Source organism: Rhinopithecus bieti, unplaced genomic scaffold (assembly GCF_001698545.2).
Source record: "Rhinopithecus bieti isolate Rb0 unplaced genomic scaffold, ASM169854v2 scaffold_12049, whole genome shotgun sequence".
NCBI classification, from domain to species: Eukaryota; Metazoa; Chordata; class Mammalia; order Primates; family Cercopithecidae; genus Rhinopithecus; species Rhinopithecus bieti.
Window position 1 is genome coordinate 107378 of NW_016807278.1, and position 10471 is coordinate 117848.

Sequence of the window (10471 nt, forward strand, 5' to 3'; positions counted from 1 at the left end):
TTTTTTTTTTTTTTTACTTTAAAAGCCAGATATATTTTTAAAAGATCATGCTTACAATAAGTAAATTACATATTAAGGAAACATCAGAATAAAGTGGATGAACAAAAGGCACACTCGAAAATGTGAGCACAGAAAGGACAGTTCTTTTGTTTTGTTTCTAATGTCAGAAGAAAGAGAAAGAGATATATTAAAATCATTGTTTTCAAGTGAAGTTTTCCATCAGTTGAAGTGGTTAGCACTGGCTTCTTTTCTCCTGTGTCCAAAGCAGGCTTTTCCTGTGCTGGCTTCTGAGGAGGTGTTCAATCTTCTGCCATGTACAGGTGATACACGAAGGCGACAGCCACTGCAGAGATGGCAGGCATCACCCAGTTGGTCCACCAACTGGAACTAGAATCAACAGTAGTGATAAGAGTTTCCAGAGGCTTGTTTAACTTTGGTCTGTCATCTGGATGGAGCTCCCCAATGAGGTATGTTTTGGACATTTCCCTGGCATCTGTAGGGTGCCCGACATCCTCAAAGTTCTCAGTAGCGTCACCTCCAGCTTGTTCCCTTAAGACTTCTTCCCCACCAGGATGCTCTTCCAGAAATTTAGTCAAATCGTACACCTTGTGGTGCAGGATCAGCCAGGTGCTCTTGCTGTGGTTGTCCTTCTGAATCTCCTCTAGGGTGTAGTACTTCACAGCCTCCTCCGACTGCTCTGCCATCTCGGTTTGCCACGAGCCAGGCCCAGCACACACAGCCACGACGGGTGGAGGAGAGCGTGCCACTCCACCAGCTCTACCCAGGACATTCCCGGTGCCGGGCACAGCACTGGGGGCTGGGCCTTCTTTTTTTTTTTTTTTTTTTTGAGACAGGATCTTGTGCTTTCACTCAGGCTGGAGTGCAGAGGCATGATCATGGCTCACTGTAGCCTAGACTTCAGATGATTCTCCTGCGTCAGACCCGTAAGTAGCTGGGACCGCAGGTGAGTGCCACTATGACTGACTTTTTTTGTGTGTGTACTTTTTGTAGAGACAGGTTTTGGCATGTTGCCCAGGCCAGTCTGGAACTCCTGGGCTCAAGCAATCAGTCCACCTCGGCCTCCCAAAGTGCTGAGATTACAAGTGTGAACCACCTCACCCAGCCAAAGAGGCCTTTCAATGACAGAATTTCCCACTGTAATTTCTGGCCTGCAAAGGAAATCTAGTACCGGGGACTCAAAGAATGCTGGAATTCCTCTCAATGTATTCCTCAAGCTCTTGGGAAGGTTGTAGCCTTTGGATTCCATGAGGCAAAATTAGGTGGCAGGTGCATAGCTTGAACATATTTCATTTCAGAATTCCAATATCCCTTAGTGTTTGAATAATAAGAAAAAAAAGCCTTATATGTTTACGTAGTTACCATTTCTGGTGCTTTTCATTCCTTTAGATAGGTCAATATTTCCACCTGGTATTTTCCTTCTTCCTTAAAAAACTTTCTTTAACTACTGTTAATATTATCTTTTGAGGTAAATCTGCTGGTGGTTAGTTCAGTTTTTGAATATGTGATATGGTTTGGTTGTGTCCCCACCCAAACTTTCATCTTGAATTGTAATCCCCATAATCCACATGTGTTAAGGGTGGGACCAGGTGGAAGTAATTGGATCATGGGGGCGGTTTCTCCCATGCTGTTCTCATGATAGTGAGTCTCAGGAGATCTGATGGTTTTACAAGCATCTGACATTTCCCCTGCTTGTACTCGCTCTGTTCTGCTGCCCTGTGAAGAAGGTTGTAAGTATATGAATGTGCTTTGGTCAACGAATAGGCCAAGGTGGATATCCAAGCCTGCATGACTCAGTGAGTTTGGTGCTCAGGCGCACACCTCCACTTGTTATATAACCTGTTTGTGTAAGTTCATACTTGGCTCTGAGCCACTATTGTCTGTGAAAGGTATAATTGCCCTGCTAATGCTGTACAGGGGCTCTTGGGGCTTGGCTCGGCATAACATGGCTTGACATGATGGGCACGCTTGCACCCAGATAAAGAGAGAGTCAGAGCTGTCTGTCTTGAGATGGACAGGAGGGAGCCAGGACACAGATTGGCCCACTAGTGCCCAGAGACAGAAAGAGTTAAGTTGCTGACCCTAAAGGCAGGAGAGAGCCAGAAGCACCGCTGTATGTGGGAGCCAAAAGCTTAAGCAGTGGAGGCAGGTTGGACAGTGTAAAGAGCTACTGTGAGAAAGCTGTTCATGAGAGCTATTGCTGAATAAAACTATATTCACCTGCCTACAGCACCCCCAGCGTGACAGTTGGCGTAGTCGTGGACCTGACATTTGGCGACTTCAGCAGGATGAGGTGAGTGGATGTTCAGCCCCTGAGGACTCCTGGGTCAGCTATGTGGCAGCAGCCTGGGCTGTGGTACCCGGTGGTGGAGGTGCTGCTTGGATAAGCTCCAGTAGAAATGAGGGAGGCAGTGGATAGGTCTTCCTCGAGTGTGAAGAAAGCTCTAAAGCAGCTGGAAGCATACAGAACCAAGAAGGAACACACCTTCGATGGCAGAGTCCGATGGGCCTTTCTGACTGCACTGAGGGAAGTACATGCTCAGTCCCACAGATAAGGGGCCTCCTGGCACAAGCCCATGCCTGGGGCCCCAGGTGCACAGCTTGGAGCAAGACCTAGGGGTGGGGGACCTTCAGGTGCAATCAGGGCACTTGGAGGCTCAGATAAACAGCCTGAAGCAGGAGCTGGAAACAGCTGTCAGCTCAACCTTGAGCCTGTCCTCCTGGCCAGAGACTCCCGCTAGTCTGATGCTGAAAGGGAGAAGGCTCCTCCGCCACTGCGGGCTCACCCTGTAATCCGCCTGAAGGTAGAACATAAGCAGCCGATGGGACCCCAGTGGAGAACCCAGGGACGACCCCCCACCCCCTGCCCGCCTCAGCAAAGTGGTGGAACACACCTTTTTTTTTTTTTTTTTTTTGAGACAGATTTTTTGCTCTTGTCTCCCAGGCTGGGGTGCAGTGGTGCAATATTGGCTCACAGCAATGAGTTTCTTAATCCTGAGTTATAGTTTGATTGCACTGTGGTCTGAGAGGCAGTTTGTTATAATTTCTGTTCTTTTACATTTGCTGAGGAGTGCTTAACTTCCAACTATGTGGTCAATTTTGGAATAAGTACGATGTGGTGCTGAGAAGAATGTATATTCTGATGATTTGGGTTGGAGAGTTCTGTAGATGTCTATTAGGTCCGCTTGGTGCAGAGATGAGTTCAATTCCCGGATATCCTTGTTAACTTTTTGTCTTGTTGATCTGTCTAATGTTGACAGTGGGGTGTTAAATTCTCCCACCATTATTGTATGGGAGTCTAAGTCTCTTTGTAAGTCTCTAAGGACTTGCTTTATGAATCTGGGTGAATGTATTGGGTGCATATATATTTAGGATAGTTAGCTCTTCCTGTTGAATTGATCCCTTTACCATTATGTAATGGCCTTCTTCGTCTCTTTTGATCTTTGTTGGTTTAAAGTCTGTTTTATCAGAAACTAGGATTGCAACCCCTGCCTTTTTTTGTATTCCATTTGCTTGGTAGATCTACCTCCATCCCTTTATTTTGAGCCTATGTGTGTCTCTGCATGTGAGATGGGTCTCCTGGATACAGCAAATTGATGGGTCTTGACTCTTTATCCAATTTGCCAGTCTGTGTCTTTTCACTGGAGCATTTAGCCCATTTACATTTAAGGGTAATATTGTTATGTGTGAACTTGATCCTGTCATTATGATGTTAGCTGGTTATTTTGCTCATTAGTTGATGCAGTTTCTTCCTAGCATCAATGGTCTTTACATTTTGGCATGTTTTTGCAGTGGCTGGTACCAGTTGTTCCTTTCCATGTTTAGTGCTTCCTTCAGGAGCTCTTGTAGGGCAGGCCTGGTGGTGACAAAATCTCTCAGCATTTGCTTGTCTGTAAAGGATTTTATTTCTCCTTCACTTATGAAGCTTAGTTTGGCTGGATATTAAATTCTGGGTTGAAATTTCTTTAAGAATGTTGAATATTGGTCCCCACTCTCTTCTGGCTTGTAGAGTTTCTGCCAAGAGATCCGCTGTTAGTCTGATGGGCTTCCCTTTGTGGGTAACCCGACCTTTCTCTCTGGCTGCCCTTAAGATTTTTTCCTTCATTTCAACTTTGGTGAATCTGGCAATTATGTGTCTTGGAGTTGCTCTTCTGGAGGAGTATCTTTGTGGCGTTCTCTGTATTTCCTGAATTTGAATGTTGGCCTGCCCTACTAGGTTGGGGAAGTTCTCCTGGATGATATCCTGAAGAGTGTTTTCCAACTTGGTTCCATTTTCCCCCTCACTTTCAGGCACCCCAATCAGACGTAGATTTGGTCTTTTTACATAATCCCATACTTCTTGCAGGCTTTGTTCATTTCTTTTTCTTCTTTTTTCTTTTGGTTTCTCTTCTCGCTTCATTTCATTCATTTGATCCTCAATCGCTGATACTCTTTCTTCCAGTTGATCGAGTCGGTTACTGAAGCTTGTGCATTTGTCACGTATTTCTCGTGTCATGGTTTTCATCTCTGTCATTTCGTTTATGACCTTCTCTGCATTAATTAGTCTAGCTGTCAATTCTTCCACTCTTTTTTCAAGATTTTTAGTTTCTTTGCGCTGGGTACGTAATTCCTCCTTTAGCTCTGAGAAGTTTGATGGACTGAAGCCTTCTTCTCTCATCTCGTCAAAGTCATTCTCTGACCAGCTTTGATCCGTTGCTGGCGATGGGCTGCGCTCCTTTGCAGGGGGAGATGCGCTCTTATTTTTTGAATTTCCAGCTTTTCTGCCCTGCTTTTTCCCCATCTTTGTGGTTTTATCTGTCTCTGGTCTTTGATGATGGTGACGTACTGATGGGGTTTTGGTATAGGTGTCCTTCCTGTTTGATAGTTTTCCTTCTAACAGTCAGGACCCTCAGCTGTAGGTCTGTTGGAGATTGCTTGAGGTCCACTCCAGACCCTGTTTGCCTGGGTATCAGCAGCAGAGGTTGCAGAAGATAGAATATTGCTGAACAGCGAGTGTACCTGTCTGATTCTTACTTTGGAAGCTTCCTCTCAGGGGTGTACTCCACCCTGTGAGGTGTGGGGTGTCAGAGTGCCCCTAGTGGGGGATGTCTCCCAGTTAGGCTACTCAGGGGTCAGGACCCACTTGAATAGACAATCTGTCCGTTCTCAGATCTCAAACTCCATGCTGGGAAAACCACTACTCTCTGCAAAGTTGTCAGACAGGGACATTTACATCTGCAGAGGTTTCTGCTGCCTTTTGTTCGGCTATGCTCTGTCCCCCGAGGTGGAGTCTACAGAGGCAGGCCTGCCTCCTTGAGCTTCGGTGGGCTCAACCCAGTTCGAGCTTCCTGGCAGCTTTGTTTACCTACTTAAGCCTCAGCAATGGTGGGCGCCCCTCCCCCAGCCTCGCTGCTGCCTTGCAGTTAGATCTCAGACTGCTGTGCCAGCAATGAGGGAGGCTCCGTGGGCATGGGACTCTCCAAGCCAGACGTGGGATATAATCTCCTGGTGTGCTGTTTGCTAAAACCCTTGGTAAAGCGCAGTATTAGGGTGGGAGTGACCCTGTTTTCCAGGTGTTGTGTGTCAGGGTTTCCCTTGGCTAGGAAAGGGAATTCCCTTCCCCCTTGCACTTCCCGGGTGAGGTGATGCCTTGCCATGCTTCGGCTCTTGCTTGTTGGGCTGCACCCACTGTCCTGCCCCCACTGTTGGACATGCCCCAGTGAGATGAACACGATACCTCAGTTGGAAATGCAGAAATCACCCGTCTTCTGTGTCACTCACACTGGGAGCTGAAGGCTGGAGCTCTTCTTATTCGGCCATCTTGGTGTGGATCCTCTAGTGTATTTTTCATTTTTGGATGTTGTAGTTCTCACTTCCAAAAGTTCAATTTAGGTCTTTTTTTGTACTTTCCATGCCTTTACTTATCTTTTAGAACATACAACCTATGGTCATAACTGAGTAATGTCCTTATCTGCTCACTCCAACATCTGTGCCAGTCTGAGTAGGTTTCAAGTGATGGATTATCCCCTCATTGTGGACTGTATTTTCCTGCTTCTGCACATGACTGTTAATTTTTTTATTGGATAGCAGACTTTCTGAATTTTACCTTATTGGGTGCTGAATATTTTTGTACTTCTGTAAACATTCTTGCACTTCATGCTTTTGTGCAGTCTACCTAAAAAATGTGATCTTTTGGGGTCTTGATTTTAAGACTTTTTTAGGTGAGGCCAGAGCAGTGCTCAATCTGGAGATAATTATTCCAATTCCAGAGCCAAAATAATCTGGTATGCTACATAATCCCCCATGAATTGTTAGATTTTTCAGTCAAGCTGGTGAGAATAGGCACAGTTTCTGCTTGTGTTAGGGGCTGCTCTTGCATTGCCATAAAGAAATATCTGAGAGTGGATCACTTATAAATAAAAGTGGTTTAGGCTGGGTGCAGTGGCTCAGCCTATAATCCCAGCACTTTGGGAGGGCGAGGTGGGTGAATTGTTCGAGTGCAGGAGTTCAAAACTAGCCTGGGCAACATGATGAAAACCTGTATCTACAAAAAATACAAAAGAAATTAGCCAAGCATGATGGCATGCACCTGTAGTTCCAGCTACTCAGGAGGCTGAGATGGGAGAATCACCTGAGCCTGGGAAGTTGAGGCTGCAATGAGCCATGATCACACCACTGCACTCCACCTGAGTGACAGGAGTGAGACACTGTCTGAAAAGAAAGGATAAAAAGAGGTTTAACTGGCTCATGCAGGATTTATAGAAGCAAAGTGTTGGCATTTTCTTGGCTTCTGGTAAAGCCTCGGGGAGCTTTCAATTATGGTGAAAGACAAAGGGAGAAGCTGATGTCTCACGTGGCCAGAGCAGGAGCAAGAGAGAGAGTAGGGGACAGGGGACTGCCACAAACTCTTACAAAACCAGATCTCACAAGAACTCACTCATCACTAAGGGAATGGGATAAGACATTCATGAGGGATACACCTCCACGACCCAAATACCTCCCACCAGGCCCCATCTCCAACACTAGAGACTACATTTCAACCATATCACTGCCCTTTTGTGAATGGTAAGCACTGTCACAGCTAAACCTTTTCTCTAACCGTGAGTATTTTTCTCACATGAATGCATTGAATAATATTCAGCTAAATACTCAAGAGTACCTTTTGCAGATCTCCAAAGTTCTCTTTTTTTCTGCAGTTCTCTCTCTTCTATGTCTCTGTCCTGTGAACTCTACCTTCCAAGCTTCCTTGACCTCCCCATACTCTCAGTATTGTCTCAACTTAGGTAGTTCACTGCCCTCCACTTTGATTCCCCTTCCCTGTGCAGCAGTCTGGAGATTCTTTCAAGACTGCAAAGTAGGGCAATTGTAAGTCTTATATCATTTGTTTCCCATCTCACAGGGATCCCGGTCCTTCATTCTCTGATGTCCAACGTCTTTCATATAATTGTTTCTCATATGTTATCCACTTTTTTTGTTATATAGATGGAAGGGAAAACCCAGTTCCTCTTTTCCAACTTTGTTGGAAGCAGAAATTTCCTTTATGGTTAGATACCTTCCTCTACAATATACCTAGAAAACTCTGACGTCTCCATTCTATTCAATATAGGTCACCTTTGCATTTAGGTTTTAGTCAACCAGTGGAGCAGATTTTTAGAACCACTCCCAGTTGTCTAAGCTAATGCATCAAACCCAGAATCTTTTGTTAGGGCTCTTATGCTAACAATGCATTAATGCTAGCACTCACCTGGTAAAAAATATGATACTTCTTTCACTCTGATCTAACATGTTTAAGATCCACTCCCATTTATATTCCCTAGATTTCTATGGACATAAATAACAGAAATCTGGAAATTCTTTCCATGCGTATAATACTGCCTCACAGGTCACACATACAATCAAGCCTGGGGAGCTGAGAGAACTTAAAAATAATTATAGATCTAGAAGCAATGAGAGCTGCTGGAGGTGGGTCTTGATGAGGATCAGCATTCCCCTCCAAGATAACTTCTTTGGGAAGTTCATTAAAGCCTGTTCAAAATAAACATTTCTCATTACCCACAGGATATAACGTTAGTTCTTTTTGTTTTGTTTTGTTTATCTTTTAAGAAATGTTTACTCGGCTACATGAGATAATTTTGGGGGGCCTACAAAAAATTTCTTGTTCTTTATTCAAGCTTGAATTGAGAATTTAAAGTCTTGAGCATATAATTTACTTTCTCCAAGTTCTCTGATTCAGAATTGGTTAGTAAACCATATACTCCTTATATTTATATTATCTTCATTTCCATTAAGATTAGCTCTATAGGCAGATGCAAAGACGAGAACAACATTTATTTTACTCACAGTTGTAGGTGTTGTGCTTGTTCATACAACTCCTAAATATGGGATTATTCAGCTTTGCCCACTGTGTGCTAAGTAGGTAGGGTTTGTAGCAAAGTTATTTAGGTATCTTCCTGTGGATTGTCACTACCATGTTTCAACAGTAAAGCCATTCAATAGGGTCTTGCTCTGTTGCCCATGCTGGAGTGTGATGGTGTGATCATAGGTCACTGCAAATCATACCCAACCATAAGAGATAGTTAAGAAAAGTAGGATATATCTATGGAATATCATTACATATCTTTACAAAAAATAATAAAATATTTATGAAACATTGAGAAGTAAAAAAATAAAAAAAAAAAAAAAAAAAAAAAACAGCATGAAGCAAGAAAAAGTCATTTATAAAACCAAATTTTCCAGTGGCTACTTCAGCATTTTAGAACAATGACAGAATAGCAAAATTCTTCTTGGGGAAAAACTGCTGTTTTGTTTAGGGAAGCTTGATGAAGGAAGTCCTTTTGCTCTGGGAGGCAGGGCCACAGGCCAGTCTAGATAGGGAGAGTTTCAAAAAATCAGGAGCCAAATTGTTCAGCATGACAGAATAACATGAGTTTTTAGTTTTTACATTGATGGCCTAAAAGATAGAATGCTGGAGCACGTGATCAGGAAAGAGAGGCAACAAAAAGGTCAACAAAATTGTAGTAGGCCAGGGACCAGGAAAAGGTTGTTTCTGTAATGACAATAAACATCTCCTAATTGCACGAGAATACCTGCTCTGGATTTTTAACTTTATATTCTACCTATTAGATGATGTTTTTAACTAGAAGAAAAGAGCATGATAGCTATTCCAAGTCAGGCAATTCTTGGATAAAAAAATAATTATTATCTTTCCTATCAGTTGCTGAACTGAGGCCCAATTGGTTAACTAGTTTGGTTGGATTTATACACTGGGTCAGTGCAGGTTAGCAAATTTGTGCAATATTGGCACCTACTATTTGTTTTGTTTTGTTTTGTTTTGTTTTTTTGAGACAGAGTCTCTCTCTGTCACCCAGGCTGGAGTGCAGTGGCCGGATCTCAGCTCACTGCAAGCTCCGCCTCCCGGGTTTACGCCATTCTCCTGCCTCAGCCTCCCGAGTAGCTGGGACTGCAGGCGCCCGCCACCTCGCCCGGCTAGCTTTTGTATTTTTTAGTAGAGACGGGGTTTCACCGTGTTAGCCAGGATGGTCTCGAACTCCTGACCTCATGATCCGCCCGTCTCGGCCTCCCAAAGTGCTGGGATTACAGGCTTGAGCCACTGCGCCCGGCCTATTTGTTTTTAAGTTGTTTTTCTGTTTTCTTTTGGCAATAACCTGCTATTGCTAAATCTTTATAAAGTGCTTTTAAAAAAACATGTCCAGCAGCAATGTGTTTTTGATGTTTGGGGAAATACAGGAATGGGAGCTAGATGATAAAAGGAAATGATAGCAGGTGCAGAGGAGGACTCAGATTGAGTTGAGGTCAGCTAGAACACACAGTTTAATAGAACTTTCTGCAACAATGAAGCGTTCTAGATCTGCACTACCTAATACTATAGCCACTAGCCATATGTGCCTACTGAATATTTAAAATGTGGCTAGTGTGACTGGGAGCTGAAGTTTCCATTTTATTTAGACTTAACTAGCTCAAATTTAAATAGCCACATGTAACTTATGGCTTTGTATTGGAGGGCATAGAACATCTATAGAAAATCAAAAGCCGTGGGTAAAAAATGAGGAATCCGAAGAAGGTAAGCATGTTCTCTTCCACTCAGAAAACTCAAAACTAGTAGAAAGGGCACTGGGCTTCTGGAAATCACATAAAATAGAAGCTTAAAATATTTTCTTCAATTACTTAAGAAAAGGTGACTCTCAAATGTTGAAAGACAAGCAATATATATTGTACGAACCTTTTTTTTTTTTTTTTTTTTTTTAGATAGGGTCTTGTTCTGTTGCCCAGTGTGGTGGCACGATCATAGCCGAGCTGTGGACAAAATCTCTCAGACATCGGCTGAATAAAGCCAAATCCTTCCTTAACCTGCTGTCTGAGTGCATAGTTCTTGAGATATGAGTCTGCCGGTGCTCCCAGCTGAATAAAGTCTTCAGAGAGCTCAGTTCTTGAGACGCAAGTCTGCTGAAGCTCC

The 10471-nt window shown here is 43.6% G+C and overlaps 1 pseudogene across 1 annotated transcript; it reads right to left on the reverse strand.

Annotated features, from left to right (window-relative positions):
* Window positions 1-140: 140 nt before the first annotated feature.
* LOC108535118 (cytochrome b5 pseudogene) lies at window positions 141-762 on the reverse strand (annotated as a pseudogene). The gene has a single exon (XR_001887133.1). The product of XR_001887133.1 is annotated as a cytochrome b5 pseudogene (transcript).
* Between the last annotated feature and the right edge of the window lie 9709 nt (window positions 763-10471).